At 36.5% G+C, this 17,006-nt stretch overlaps 1 protein-coding gene across 1 annotated transcript in view; it reads left to right on the forward strand.

The window, feature by feature from the left end:
• The window catches only part of Gpr137c (G protein-coupled receptor 137C), a 59,668-nt gene that overhangs the window by 585 nt on the left and 42,077 nt on the right, over window positions 1-17,006 (forward strand). The gene's annotated exons all lie outside the window — the stretch shown is intronic.

The following is a 17,006-nucleotide window of genomic DNA, read 5'->3' on the forward strand; positions in this document are numbered from 1 at the left end:
GCTGCGGATCGGGGTAGGGGCGGTGCAGTGGGAGGCGGACCCGAGACGACCCCGGGGAAACTGAGGCACGCCCGAAGCATGCGCCGGTGTCTTCGCCCCAAACTTGAGCCCTCGGCTGACTCGATGACTGAGCCGGGTTGGGGGAGTGTAAGAGTATGTGTACCCCGCCAACTTAAAACACCCGGGCCCCCCTTTGTTCAGCGTGCTGGCCCTCTAAGGTAAGGCGTGTTGGTGGCCCCCGAAAAAGTGGCATCGGAAGAAGTGGCAGCCCCGGTAGCTCTGCTGAAGCTGGACCGTGTTGAGGGAGGTTGGATGCTGAGGTAGCAGCAGCCCTGCTGAAGCTGGACCGCTGCCAGCCATTACGTCACCAGGCTGTTCCCTTGCTATTGTTGCTGCGTTTCTTTTATTAGAAGCTTAGATTCCCTCCTGTATCTCCCTTCCTGTGGCTCGATAAGCCTCCTACAAATTCCGTTCGATCGTTCCCCAGCAGGGTTAACGATCGATAACCAATGCTGCGGGTCACTATAGGGACCTCCATCCAGCCTTTAAATGTTTGCCCCAGTTCCATGCTTTAGTGATTTATTCTACTTCGTACAGCATAGCCTTTTTTTGGAACTAGGAGAGAAAATAACTAGCTTAACCTGTGCAAACTGTTTTTGCAGTAACTTGCTTAATAGCTGGAACCTAATCACACCCCCTTTCTCTTTTATGGGGAATTGCTGGTTGGGTTGCATTGTTCTGCAGCGCTTAGGTATTTGACCCATTTCAAACAGGTTTGAGAGTCGAAGGTTGTCAATCATGTGTGTCAGCTAGTGGTATTTAAGCCACTATTTTGAGGTTGCCCCAAAAAAGTCCGCCTTTCACTCAAAAGAGAAGCTCGAGAAGGGGAGGAAACAAGGTGACATCATACTTAATACTGACTAATATAGAACAATATTGGGTCTATGTAGCTAATCCTCTCAAAGGCTTTTGGAGGTGATGAGAATTAACAGCTTCCAGCAAAAGTAAATAACATTTGAGGCAAAGTACATGTTTATATTTCTTCTGTAAACCAGCTCTTTCTCTCTTAATAAATAGGAAGCAATGCATAATTTTTAAATCATGCAATCATAACTTCAGCTATTAGCACACTAAAAACAGTTAAGTAACAACACTCATTAACTTTAATTTTTTTTTCTTCTCCATCCTTTGGAATTCCAAGCAATATGATGACAAAATCCCAAACAGTAAGAAGCAGAAATAAAAGACATGAATAATCATAAACCAAGTCACTATGTGATAATCATGTCTCTTGTTTGAGGATGTCCTGGTCTACTAGTTGTTAAGCTATTGTAACACTTCTTTATACTTCACCAGATATATTGTGTTCTTCCTGCCTTCATTTCTGATGACTCCTCATCACTGAAGCCTTATTCTAGCTTCAGATAGGTAATTTACCTGAAGTGACTGGCAGACCATTGCTATGAGCATCAGATAATTTGTTTTATGCCCTCTATGTTTTGACTTACAAAATCATGTTAATGATTCACTCTAACATATGTGGTGGGCATTTCATAAAAGGACTAAACACTTTTTGCTTCTTGAGATATAACACGTATATAAGTGGACAATCTTATAAAGAATTTCCAGAGGGCCCTCCTCAAGATGCCCTTGTACCTGTACCAGCCAGTACCTCTCCCAAGTAAACAGTGTTCTATCACAATAGAAAAAGGCATCTGTATTTTAAGCTCGAAATTATAAAAAGTCTACATCTGCAGCATAAAATACAGAGTATCTAGATTGAGATTTTAGGCTTTTTGTTGCTAATATTCCATACTAGTAAGGAATTTAAAGTCTAAAAGTCTCCCTATTGCCAGGTGTGGTAGAACATGCCTGTAATTACAGAACATGGGAGGCTGAAGCAGAATAAATGCCTTGAGTTCGAGGCCAGGCTGAACTACATAGCAAAACCCTGTCTCAAGAAAACCAAAAACTAAATAAATAAAAATAAAAATCTCCCTATTAATGAATCCTGTGTGTGTGATGTCCTTTTTTGGAAAACAGTTAACCTAGAAAATTTTGAAAAGAAGCTGGACTAAAGCTTTTTTTTTTGCGGGGGGGCAGTATCTCCTAAAAAGGATGTGAGTTATTTACCTATTTTTGTCTTTTATAATCAAACTAACAAATACAACATAAACAGTGCTTAAGAGAATTTTCAACTTTTTGGAAAAACTTATTTAAAAAGAAAAATCTTAAAAACTGCATCCCTATTTGTTAGAGAAAATTCACAGGAATTTGTAAAAGTACAGTATTTAAAGTCAATGCTTTTGTATCAGTTGCATGTAACTGGAAGTATCCTTCCCATTGAGCATGCTGAATTAGTGAAATTTTCCCCAATAAGTTCATATTGTAGCAGACTGATAGGGAAAGTCTGTTTGTTGACAAATATAAAACTTAACTGATATTTGAGTTCTTTAACCCAAAGCTTTGTCTACCATCTGTCATATTAAATAACGATTCTATTTTACTTTGACTTATTTGAAACATTTGTTGTATCCATTTTTCACTAATTAAAGACATTTTAACTTTAAGGACTTGGTCATAAAGAATCATGGACCAATATAAAAAATTGTAAAGTAATTATTACTACTTTGGACACAATTTGGTCTTCCAAAACTTACGTTTTTGAAAAGTTATGAACCGCCTAACCCACTCTGTTTTTTGGTGACTGCATTGGAATGGAATTGAGATAAGGGGAAGTAGCCCTTTCTGAAACAATTAGGCTTTTCAGCTTCTCATACTTAAACTCCTAGAAGCAGATAGTTGGAAGGGAAAAACTGTATACTAATCTAAAAAAATGTATTAAACTTTTTCTGGCAGGATGAGTAAAACATGAACTTTACCAGAAAAGGGGTCACACTCCTATACTTTGACCAGAGCAGACTTCAGTCTTTAAAACAGATAGTCTTGATGAAACTGAAGCTATCCACCATTAGCCATGTAAAAGGATATAAAATGAGAATTAGTATACCATCTTGGAAGCATTGTGGTGCATGCCAGAATTCATTGAGGCCCATAATGACATTTTTTCCTAGAATTTTTGAATACAAATAGCAGTTCCTTAACCAGGATAAAATACACTCAGTAACAATGCAAAATCAGTTAAGAAAATTAAAAATCTTAACTGTCACATTTGTGGGTGCCATTATTGTCCCTGCCAGTGGATATACTCTTCCAAATATTGATAGCACTTTAACATGCAACTCAACTTACAGATATGTTGGTTTTGTTACGTTCTGTGATTTCTCACAGTATTTTTACCACCTAAAACAGAAATTGACAATAAGTCAGTGTATTATAGTTTTATCTCATAGTAACTAGAACAAGAGTGAATATACTATTGAATGACAATCTGAAAACACCAGAAATCTAGAAAATATTTTAACCATCTAATATGTGCAGGCTAAATCTATGAAGCCAGAGTTTCAGATATGTTATCTGTCACAGAAGTCATGATTGTAATGCCTTAGATTTTATGAATTTAATATTTGTAAACCACTTTATAATGTTTATCTTCTCAACTCCTATGAAATAGAAAAGGGCTATGATTTGCCCAGGGTTACATGGGTGGTATGTATCAGATGTCAAGACTACTATATAGCTAAAATTCTTAAAAGTCTTGCTGAGTAAATCCTCCTATGCCATGAACTTTACTGGATACCATTACTTCTTTATTTGGTGCTTATCTAATTTGCTATCCCATTTTCATCTTTCAAACCTTTTCCAATGTCTGTTAAACCCCCTTTTTCCCTTTCATCCTCAGTTTATGATCTTAACCCCTAGTTTAAGGCTTGTACCACTGGTGGTTTAGAGGCACCTGGCAAGACATACAAATTATAGTCCCAACATGAATGTGTTAAAGGAGTAGAAGCCAGAGCCATCTGGCTGACCAAAGAGGGAGAAATGCTTGATAAGTAAGGAAATTCCTCAAGGATATAAACCACCACCCAAAAAAAAGCAAATCCAGAATGATAAAATACCATACAGATGTTGGTCTTGGGAGTAATAGTTGTCAACTGTTTCCTCCTAGCCCATAGCCAGGTTTTAACTTTATGTAGTAGAGGTTTAGAAAGGTAATATTGAGAGCTACTCTTGTTGCAAGTCCAGTTAGAAAATTTATCCCAAGCACTACAGCATAATGTCCAAATCCTCACAGTACAAACCTGTGGATGAACTAGGAATTTATTAAGCAGCTCCTCAGTTTGGTAGTGGGGTATGTGCATGGCTCTGGGTGAAGGGGGTAGAAATTGGAAAGAAAAGTCTTCCCTGATGATACGTAACAGGCTTGTTCTTACACAAGTTTAAAGACAGAGTTCACATCACTCCTATGATTTTAGGGCTAGGTAGGGAAACCCACCCCGAATATGTAAAGTTATCTGCTTGGGAGTAGCTTTAAGAAGCTGGAAGGAGCAAATGCAAATCACCTGTAGAGGAGTGTACTTTAAACCCAGAATACTGACATAAAATTCCACAAAACAGGAACTCAAATAGCACATTGGAGAATTTTACCTACGAAGATTACAGGTATCAGAATTACGAACATACACAGGTTGAGCATATTTAATCAAAATAGGTGAAATGGTCCAAAACCTGAAATTTCCAACACATGACACCAAAAGTGGAAAATTCCACAGCTGAGTTCATGTGATGCATTGTAGTCAAGACAAGGTGCACAACAGTTTATATAAAGTTACATTTAGGCTATGTGAATAAGGTAGATGAAACATGAATTTTTGGGCTGGGGATTTAGTGTAGCAGTTTTGCCGCCTGCTGTGCAAGCGCAAGGACCCGAATTCAATCCCCGATACCAAAAAAAAAAAATGAATTTTGTATTTAGACTTAGATCCTATCCCTGTGATGTCTCATTATGTATATACCAGTACCCCAAAATCCAAAACAAATCTCAAATCCATCTTGTCCCGAGCATTTTATTTCATTTATTTATTTATTGGTATTGGGGATCAAACTTGGGCCTTGCACCTGCGAGGCAGGTGTGGCACTACCAAGCTAAATCCCCGGCCCCTTGTCCCAAGCATTTTAGAAAAGATTTAGTCAGCATGTAGTTTGAAATAATTACATTATTAATAAATTAAGAGTGGGTATGATAGTTTGTACCTGTAATCTCAGCACTCTGGGAGTCTGAGACAGGAGAATTGCAAGTTAGGACCCTGGACAACTTAACAATTTAGTGAGACCCTGTCTCAAAAAACGAAAAGCTGGATATAGCTTAATGCAAAGGCCTTGGGTTCAACCCCCAGAGCCAAAAGAAAAATAAAAGAAAGTAAGCACTACTGAAATATGATAAAGCTATCAAACTTTGCACATTTGCAAATAGCAACATTTTAATAGAAAAAATTAGAAACAAGTGTGTGGTTAAGGAACAAATTAAACACAAAAAATCAGTGAAGAAGAGAAGAAAAAAAATCACCCAGAGTATAGCCCAGAGATACAGCAGATGGAAATAGGAACAAGCAGATGAGGGTATAATGAGCAGGTCTAACACATGTCTAATAGAGAAATTATTCAAAAGGATAATAACAGAATTCACCCATATTTCAGATCCAGAAAGTCCAACAAATTCAATATGGTGTGAATGAGCACTTAGAATAAAACTTGAAAACACCAGTGGCAAAATACTGTGAAAGCAACCAGACTGAAGATACTACTGACAAAAGAATGAAAAGTGGACCATTTGTACCTAAGATGCTACCCACAATGAAACCATCAACAATAGGGGTAAAATAGCATGCAGAGATAAGACAATTTGTTAGCTGATTCTCACAAATAGAAATCCTAGAACATGTCAGAAAGGTTAAAAATACAAGAAAAAAATGGTGAGCAAGGAAAAATGGTACATATGTAAGTAAAGTTAAACACAATGTATGAAAACAATTCTAACAGGAATAAAATTAATAGAAAAATCCTGTACAATAGCATAGAAATCAGGATGCCAGAGTAATAAAAATTGTAAAGTCCTGCTGTTGTCTAAAGGAATATAAACATTGATTAAGCTTTAGGTTGGCTAAGACTTTCAAATGAAAAACAAAAAAATGTATAACTTTCAAACTATTAGAATAAAAAGAATGGCTGGTAGGTGGAGGGTAAAATTTGTCTACAGAAGGTAACCAAAGAAGGAAATCTTGAGAAAGATCAAATTCTCCAGCACAGAAAAAAAAAAAACTAATTTCCTGAACTTAATACTCCAGCATAATGAAAATGTGTCATTTGTTTTTAAACAAATTTAGTTATATGCTATTCTATGAGACACTCCTAAGTACATAAAAGCAAACAAAAGTGAAATGTCACACTAAGAGAAAGCAGAAATTAACAGAACTGCAGTGGTAAATCTAATATTTTATTGGAAATTTTGACATACATCATTGATCAAACAGAGGAAATCAGTAAGGAAATAGTCAAAAGTCATTTACAAAACAATGATCCTACAATAGGATATATGTTTTTATTCATATTTGGAATATTTTTAGAAATTGACCACGTACTGGCACATTAAAGCAACACTCAGCAAATTAGAGACAGAGACTGAGACGGCATCTCAGCTACCTACCAGCTGTGATTCAGACCTAGGACAAGTTACTGAACTCCTGTCTCAGACTGGGTAATAACAGTGCCTACCCAATAGGGTTGCTGTAGAACTAAATGATCACAAAAATTAAAGACACTATGAAAAATAATCACAAATATCTCTCGTGAACATAGATGCAAAAGTCCTTAACAAATTTGATTTTAAAAGTACATTAAAAGCTGAGCATGGGCCAGGGATTTAGCTCAGTGGTTCCACCGCCTGCTGCCTGCCTCGCAGGCGTAAAGACCCGAGTTCAATCCCCAGTACCAAAAAAGGAAAGAAAAAGGAAGGAAGAAAGGAAGGATATCTTATAAAAGAAGCCTACAACTGGGGCTGGGGATTTAGCTCAGTGATTCTGCTGCCTGCCTCACAAGCGCAGGGACCTGAGTTCAATCCCCGGTACCAAAAAAATAAATACAATTTTCTTTAAAAAAAGCCTACAGCTAATGATGAAAGATTGAAAGTTTACTTCCTAAGACAAAATCAAAGTATTTCTACATTGTACTGGAGGTCTTAGCCATCACAATAAGATGGAGAGAAAAAGATTTTAAAATTAGAAGTGAAGTGAAAGATGACATAATTGCTGAGGTCAAAAATCCCAATGAATTTACAAAAATTTAAAACTACATTCAGTTAGCTTTCAGGATATATATAACTATGCACTAGCAGAAAACAACTCAAAATGAAATATTAAAAGTCCACATGCAATAGTGGTAAAAATTACTTAGCAATAAATATACTAAAAGATGTGCAAGATCTCTATAATGAAAACTATGGGACATTTTAGACTGGGGAAACTTTTGTAAATGCAAAAATGTACCTTGGAAGACACATTATATTTAAGATGTCACTTCTCTTCCAATTTCACCTAAACATCCAGTGCAATCCCTATTAAAATCAATGCAGGGTTTATTGGTAGCCATTTCCCAGATGATTTTTATATGGAAATACAAATTAGAATAGCTGAAACAGTTTTGTAAAAGAATAACAGTGAAAATCACATTACCTGATGTAAGATTTATTGTAAGCTACAGTGATCAAGACAGTGCACTGATAGACGATAGACATACAGATAAACACAGCAAAATGGAAAATCCAGAATTAGACATATACATACATGTATGTGTGTTACTATACCTGTAGTCAACTGAGTTTTTCCCGACATGCTGAGGAAATTTAGTGGAGAAAAGAAAGTTTTGTCAACCAATAATGCTAGAATAATTGAGTATCCCTGTGGAAAAAATTAACATCGATTCTTACCTCACACCATACTTTAAAATCTACAGTGGATCATGGACCTAAATGTTAAAGCTAAAATTTGAAGGAAAAAACATTATTTTCTTGGAGGAGGCAGAAATTTCTTAGGAAATCTTACGAATCTTTTCTTAGGAAAACTGATAAATGAGACTTTATTAAAAAAATTTTTTGTAAGACTGAAAAAGTAAGTTATAGGGTGGGAGAAAATAATTATAGCACATGTATCTGGGAAAGTACATGTATCTAGATTAAAGAATACTTACAATTCAGAAATCTAGTAAAAATGGTCAAAAGAGTTGAACAAACAGTTCACAAAAGATATGTGCATGGCCAAGAAGCATATAAAAAGATGCTGAAGATCGTTAGTTATCAGGAAAAAAAATTACAACCAAATGAATTACTACTAAACATCTAGCAAGATTAAAATTTAAAGGACTCACCCTAACATCTATTGTCAAAGATGTGAATTAAATGGAATTTATACTACCCTAATGATAGAAATGTAAGGCTTTAAAACTACTTTGGAAATAGTTTAGGAATGTTTAAAAAGTAGGATATAACTGTCATGAAAGTGAACCATTATAGTCTTAATTTCCCAAGAGAAAAGAAAGCATATGTCCAAACAAAAAATTAATTATGAAAGTTCATAGTAACTATTCACAATCGCCCAAAACTGAAATTAACTGAAATATCCTTCAAAAGTGAATTGATAATGTGTACATCTACTCAAATGAATACTATTCTTAGTAAACGACAAAACCAGGCACACAAGTGAATCTCAGAATCAATATGCTGAATGAAAAAAGGCCAGACCAAAAGTAGGTTCACAGTATTCCATTTATATTAAAGTTTAGAAAATGAAAACCTAGGGCTGGGGATTTAGCTCAGTGCTTTTGCCGCCTTCTGCGCAAGCTCAAGGACCCAAGTTCGATCCTCGGTACCAAAAAAGAAAATGAAAACCTGCAGTCATAACAAATGGATCACTAGTTGCATAGGGTCTGGAGCAGAAGGAAAGATGTACAACAAAGGGGCAGGATGAAGTTTAGTGGGTGTGGGAACATTCTGTATCTGATTGTTGTGATGGCTTTATAGTTTGTATATCTCTTTTGAGACTCAGAATTATATGTCCTAATAACCTGCTACATATATGCTCCATGTAAATAATGCCTCAGTGAAACTTATCCTGCCCCAAAACGTACGAGGTTGTTTACTCCAGTGATAAAAATTAAAGTGGATTCGGGTGAGGTGGTCCATGCCTGCGATCCCTGCACTCTGGGAGGCGGAGGCAGGAGGGTCACAAGTTTGAGCCCAGCCTGAGCAACTGAACAACTTAGCAAGACCCTGTCTCAAAATTTTAAAAGGGCTGAGGATTAGACTATGAAGGCCCTGGATTCAGTCCCCAGTACAATTTTTAAAAGTAAAATAAAATGGGAAAGAAATGTAAACAGTGTAGCTACATCATTTTTCAGTTCTGCAGAAACTGATAAAGCTGTTTGAATAATTTAACTTCTCCGTGCCTATGTTCCCGTTTATAAAAATGAGAATAATAATAATACCTGCTTCACAGCATTATTGTAAGGATTAAATTGGATAATTCATGCAAAATCTTTACAGCAGCAATGGCATATAGTGTTGGTCATTAGCTATTATTAAATTTCAAGTATTAGGATTGTATACCCTACATTCCCTCACCCCTAAGTCATTAAGTTAGAATTCAGAAACAAAAATAAGTTGTGAAAGTTCATGGGAACACATGGGAAAAGGAAGAACACATGGGAAAAGGGAGAAATTGTAATGGAATTTAGAAAATACTTAGAATATGCTGAAATGCTACATTTCAACATTTGAATGGTGCAGCAAAGTTGGTATGCAGAAGTAAATTGAGAACTTTCAATCTTTACATTAGATAGGAGCCTGAAATCTTAACCATCCAATTTATGGTAGAAAAAGAACAGCATAAATCCAAAGAAAACAAATAAAGTGAATATAAAAAGTAATAAAACATACAAGAAAGAGGCAACGAAGCCCAAAATTTCCCAGTAGCTTTATGATCAAAGTTCTTCAGAGGTTACCATGCACACACGAATTTCTCATTTCTCCAGCCAATCTACTCTGCCTTTGCCCCGTCAGTACAAAGTAACTGTTGCCTGTGGCTCATAGTGACCTTCATGTCAACAAGTTCATTAGACATTTCTCAGTCCTCATTCAGATTAATCTCTTAGCAGAAAACGACTCCTCCTGTCTTTTTCCTTAACAGTTTATAGCTCTCTCCTAATTTTTTTTTTACTACTTTGTTAGCTGCTTTTCAAGCTCATCTGCCAATGCCTTACCATTTCCAAAGACTTAAGCCTAAATATCTCGTTTTCTTGCGAAGAGATCACATCCACAGTCATGGCATAATGCCACTGAAAGGAAGAGAACTCACTTATCTCTGCTCCTCTGCTCCCGGACTGCTCCTCTGAGACCAGACTTTCCAGAGTGTATTTATTTGACATCTCCTAAATATCTAAAGCACTGAGATTCAATATGTCCCAAGCTGAGCTCATGATGATCTCTCCCTCGCCACCCCACACCTATACCCACCAGAACCAAATTCTCCACTTTATTTCCCCATTTCAGTGACTGGCACTGCACTCTATTATTTAGATAATTAAGAAACCTCTGAGTCATTCTTGAGACTGCCGTCCCCCTCATACTTTACACTCACTACGTTGTTCAATCCTATCATCTCTTACATCCATTCTCCATCACAACACCTGGCTCAAGCGACTACCACCTGTTGTAGCCCATAACAGGCAGGCTTCTAACTGCTGGGTCCAGTCCCTGTACTCTGACATAGACCCAGTCCCTATACTCTCGCCACAATTACTCTTTTTAAACAAAAATCTAATTTTCTGATTTTAAAAGTCCTCCAAATCCCTCCATTGCCTGTAGTTACTCTTTAAGATGAAGACGGTTAATACATACTATAAGTCACTGGTTCCAGCTTCATCTCAAACGATGCTTCTTTCTTGTCACTTCATCCACACTATATGTTCTTTTAGTTCTCTGTACTTTCCATTTTCCTTCTATCACAGAGCCTCTACAGATTTTTTTCTTAGTTAACCCTCTCAATCTTAGGGGATACTTCTTCAGAAAACCTTCACATCACCATCCAAGTAGAGAAGATTGCAAAATTATAGACTAGCAGAGCATTATGCTTTGTTTCTTCACGTCATGAACACAGTTGCATTTTTATATTTGTATGACTTATTTATGTGAGCTTACTAGACTAAACACCATAAGCAATAGGGACCAAGTCTGTTCTTGCCCAGTTTAATACTTGACATGTACTAGATGTTCAGTAAGGAATGAATGAATACCTTTTGTTCAACCTATCCCAAGTATCCTAGGGAAGAGAAATCCCTGAATATATAATTTTACCACAGAAAAATTTCTACCTGTTCTGTCTCTTTTCCTACACATCTACTTTCTCTTTGTATTAAAACAGGGGTCTCAAACTCAAATGTCTAACAAAGCCTTGATAGTATCGCGTGAGAGATCATAGGAGTGGTGGGGACCAAATCGTAGAGAGCATGTCTAAAGAGTCACACTCAGCCAGCTTGGCTGCAGGAGGACTGACAAGACATCTGAGTTTTCAAGATAAATCAGAAATTAGTATTTCTTAAAATAGAAAATGACAGGATTCACATACTATTTAAAAATACTGTGCACTAATACTGAGTAAGCCAAGCAAAACACTTTTTTAGGTCAAACCCATTCAACAGACTATTGATTTTTACTTTCTCTTTCTCCTCTTCCTTCTACTTTTATATTGTCTTCCTTAAATGAATAAAACAGAGAAGTAAAATATGGTCTTTAGACTTTCATATGACAAAATTAAATTTAATATCCATCAATGTTAGTTAAATGGAAGTCTGACTAATTTATAACTCATGGGAGAACTATGATGTTCTAAGTCTGCTCGAATGTGAAGAAAGTACCACACCATGGGATATATCATGGGGTATACCCCATTACATTACAGATTACTTTAGATCAGCCATTATTTTATACTTATTTTGCAAATAAACTTCAGCACCTAGCACTGTTACATGTGGGCAGTGCCTAATGAATTGGATGGTTGAACAAATTATTGGTAAAGTAGTTTGGAAGAAATATTTCCCTCTTTCCACCCCTCCCCCAAATCAGAATCTCTAGCTTAGTAACATACAATATTCATCGAAATTGTTGTAAATAAAGACAAACTTTAAAAAATCAAGTGTCCTTATAATCTTATTATTTTAACTGTATTAAGGCATATGTTTAAGATAATATAATTTCATTACTAGTCCTAAACTAGAAGACTGGGAATCTGAATTCTAGCTCAAGTTCTACTTCATTTGGCTAATCAGTAGCTGCCAGTGCACTGATTTTCAGGGCTAGTTGTCTGTTTTGAAAAGTGGTTAATTTCATTGATTTCTAAGATCTCTCTAATTGTAATGGAAATTTGAGAATTTTTATTAGAATTCTTTATTACCTAGTTCTGAGATATAATCCAGTGTCTGAATTCTGTCTCTAAGATATGGATGCCATTAAACAATGCTATGTTAAAACTAATCAAAATTTAGTGTATTTACTGGGGACCTGGGGACATTGCTTTCTAAAATATGATATAGTTGGATATTTCAAATCTGTCTTCTCGTTTCTTTAATAACGATTCCATCATAGCTGCCATTTTCCATTAGCATATTAATCACATCCTGTAATTTATTTTCCCAGGGTTTAGTCTCTCAGAGTGTAAAAATGCTTGAGTACTGTCCTAAAATTTTTTTGCTCTTTTCTCAGCTACTACATAGAACTGACCACTCGCTGATTCAATTTTTGGGCTGCTTTGAGGTGATGTTGTGTATTGAGGGAAGATACAAACATTTACTCCTTCACAGCTTCACTTTTGGTTCTTTCCTGGTCAGTAGCCCCCACATGGCCTTTCTCTTACTTTCTAAGGGCTTCTATGAAAAAGACAATCCAGTGTGAGGGTTGAAGCTAAGTAATTGGCATTTTTAAAATACCTGTTCTGATAAGATGGGACATTTAACAGTAGAAATGACAGCAAGAACTTAAGTCAGAATAGACAAAGCATAAATACTTAACAATAACAGAAAATCCTTTTGCCCAGAGTAGAAAAAGTGATATGATTACTGTCAGGTAAAAGGGCCGAAGACCAAGACCAGACCAGGCCACAACAAGCCTTTATTAGGGGAATAGATCTGCCGGGCTGTCTCTGAACAAAGGAGAGACAAAAGCAATATGGCTGGGGCAGGGAGAGTCTTTTATAGAGACTGGGGTGGGGCTTGTAGGGGCTGAGGCGGGGTTGAGTGAGGTAGTGACTAGGGAATGGAGGAGCCGGTGATGTCACTAGGTGGTAGGAGGTGAGCGAGTATTAGGTTACTGTCTAGGTGGGAACAGGGGCATGCTGGGAAGAAGGGTTTGTTCTTTGGTGGGAGCAGCCATCTTGGCGTGATGTCACACAGGGGAGGGGGCAAGGCTCCATAGGAAGAGGGCAGCTACTATATTTAATAGCTGCTGAGGTGGTGGGAGACCTATCATTCCAGGCTTTTGTTTTATGATAGTTGGGCGAAGGTCTCTTCTTCTGGAGCTGCTTCCTGCTGACCAGGGGCGAAGATCGGGGCTAGACCTGGATCCGATGAGGCCCGTGGCAAGTGGGGACCTCTTCCTTTTGCCGTCCTGGCTGGTTCCCTGCCATGATGAACTCTGTGACTGTCTGGCTGGTGAATGCCCTCAATCGTTTCTGCAAGAAATTTTGAAAACAGTGAACCAGGCATGGTCCAAAACAGAGAATTAAACAGATAATACTGAGGAGTCCCAAGAGTAGTAATAGCCAGGTGAGCCATGAGCTCCAGGAACCAAACGTACCCCACTATTGATTAGTACCTTGGGGGGCATATCTATCTGGCCCATTGAGTTTTAATTTTTTTCATTTGACATGTAATTTTTTATTTATTATTTACATAGGTTTTACAGGGACAGCTGGATGTTTAGGGGCTCATTTGTTATAGAAGTAAGAGACTGTTATGGAAGAGATCATAGCTCCTGATCTAAGGGCCCATGTGTCATGTCCTTGCTCTTAGAGAATGAGTGGAAAGGTGATAAACACAATTTATATAATCTTTATAATCCTTTTTTTGGGGGGGGGGATATAAAAGGTGTATGTAACTGAGCAAATGTCTTTTGGAGGCCAACATACCGATGAGTGTAGTGTTACTATGAACCTGACTTCTTCTTTAAATTCAAGGCCAGGAAAGTTTTATTCCTGTATCTCTCAGTTTTTGGAGGCCTCCTAGATATATTTAAAAATAAAGAGAACTGATAACCTCAACAAGGACACTGGACGACTTAAGGTGATCAAGTGTAACATAAAAGGCTTGATCTTTTTAGGCAAGGGTAGGTATCCAGGAAATATGAGCACAATGAGAAGAGGCATCATAAACAGAGAACAAGGATGTACATTATTTTAAAAGGAATAAATCTTGTAGCTGCTTGGTATAGAACTTATCCTGACTGTGGCTGACAAGCACGTGATTTTTTCTCAATACTCTTACTTTATGGTTTGTTTGGGTTTTTTTGATCATTACATGATAGTTAATTAGTTATCACAGAATCAGAAAAACACTTATCTAAAAGGAGAGATCTGGAGACCAGTGGTTTCTAGGATTGGTTACCTGTAAAGAATTTTTAAAATTTTTTTTTTTGAAAAGAATCTGTACACACTTGTAGCTAATTAATGATTTTTGCTTCTATTTAGTACCCAAAGTTTTGTCTTTTTGAAATGACTGTGTCATGAGTGAACCAAAAGATTTTAATGGGTGGGCTATGTCTTAATTTTTCTGAAGTCTAGCTTTATTATTATGTCATTGTTTTGTGCCTCTTTTGGTTATTTTTTCTTCTGGGTGTTTAAGACCAAGTTAAAGTGAGACCTGTGTCAATCAATATGAACCTCTTGTTATCTATTAAGGTCAGTTAAGTCTCCCCAGGCCATTACTTTGGAACCATGCATAGTGCCTCTCTGCTTCTCTGTCAGTGTCAGCCATCTGGATGGGTTATGGCCTTGTTTGACCAAGTTGCTTTCAGTGAAAGCAGTGGAGAGTTTTTTCTTGGTGACCCTCCTTTGGCACACAGTACATTGTCCTCTGGTGTCCAGCAATCTCCCAGTTTAGGAGGTTGAGTGACTTACCAAAGATGTAGGACCCTGTAGAGAAGGTTCCCTCATGTCCTGGAACTTTGTTGACCTTGAGGGGCCAGGGCCAAAATATTGGCTGTCCTCATAGCCCAGTTACCTTTTAGTTTTGGTCTCCAAACTTTAGTTGTTGAACACCCAGAAGAGAAGGTCAATAGCGTTAGCATTGTAACAAGAATAATGAACTTAACTATTATAGTTTTACCTGAATAACAAACATTTTGGAATTTAAAATATAGAGAACTGTTACTGTCATCAGTCATGGTTGTTTTTTAGTAGTTGAATTCCTGTAGAATATTAACAGAAAAAGAGCCACAAATAATATTTTAACATGACAATTATGATGACTTTACCTTTGTAACACATTTAAATGTCCACCTTGATATAAAATAGCCATCATTAAATGTACTCATTTTTTTTAAAACACCAAAAGTTTTTACCTAAATTATCTTTTAAAAAATAAATAAATAATCTTTTGATAGGATACCATCTAAAGAAAATACCCCATATATGTATCTGTTATCATAAATAGCTAGAGTGTATGAAAAGGCAAATACCTGAATCAAAAAGAGGTTATTATCATAAACAAATATTAGAAAACCTGTACAGTCAGAAAGTATAAATACATTTAGTACACTAGAAAAAATAAAACCTTGTTATTGTTGTTTTTTACAGGATATTTAGTCCTTTGAAAATGACCAATGTAAGCACACCATAATAACATATTTAGAATTTATCCCTTTGATGACAATTGATATAAACAGTATAATAATATATTTAAATAATATTTATTCCTGTAAGTCTTTTATAAGGCTATGAAAACCATCAGGTCAGTCTGTTGTAAGATGAAAACTGTTGAGGTCCCCCTAGTGAACAAAGACTGGAAAATATTTCCATGCGGCCGCTCCTTTGTTCACCAAGGGGAGCATGCCTTGAACTTAATAACCTTTATCTATAAACAAAACAGCTGTATGATTGGACAAAAACAAAGATATAAGACAATTTCTAAAACTAGAGTGCACTCAAATATATTTAGCCCAATGGAATTATAATCTCTTTATAATTTTAGGTTTATAATTATAAATAAGACTATTTAAAACTTTTTGTAAGTCAATTAACAGAGATCTCTTGTAGAATTAAAATCAGAAGCAATGAAACCTCTATTTCTGTAAACCTTTTATAACAAACTTGAAACCAACAAGTAAACATATATTTCCTTTATAAATCACTTTCGCACACCTTCTTGATGTACTTAGGCCTTTTGGTCTTGTCCTGCTAATAAGACAAACATATAAAATCCTTTTATATCAAAAATATATCTTTTACTTATAGCTTTTTAAATATTTTGTCTCCGACTCACTATAAACATTTTATACTTTTGTCCATCATTATCTCATCCCCAGTGGTCTTTGTTAAGTAAATAAAGTTCTAATTCCTGTTTAATGGTTAGACACAGGTGGTTTCTGTCACTGATTACAGCCCTAAACACATGACAGTTAAGGCACATATATCACAAGTTTGTTCAAGGATTTTCACTTCATTCTTTAGTTAGGATGTTATCTATAGTGGAGCTACAAATCAAAGAAGCTATATAACCTTCACTTTGAACAGCAGAAGCAATGGGCTAATGCAAGTTTTTAAAGGGATACACTACTTAGTTTGCTTCCACAACTACTTTAATAGCTAATCTATTAAGCTTTAAAACTTTTTCTTATCAACAGAGTTATAAAGTGGGGGAGGTATGAGCGGTGAGTGATCGGCTCAGGCTAGGAGTACTTGAGAAGAACAGGTTTGACAGAGGGAGGGTTAAGAGCATAGGTAGAAAAGGCTTGTATGTAGGGGATTTCTGACCATTTGCCATTGCACTGACAGAAGTTGTGTAAATCACAC

Source organism: Heterocephalus glaber, unplaced genomic scaffold (assembly GCF_053883595.1).
Source record: "Heterocephalus glaber isolate CG9 unplaced genomic scaffold, H.glaber_assembly_v1.0 deba00000901, whole genome shotgun sequence".
In the NCBI taxonomy this organism is placed as follows: domain Eukaryota; kingdom Metazoa; phylum Chordata; class Mammalia; order Rodentia; family Bathyergidae; genus Heterocephalus; species Heterocephalus glaber.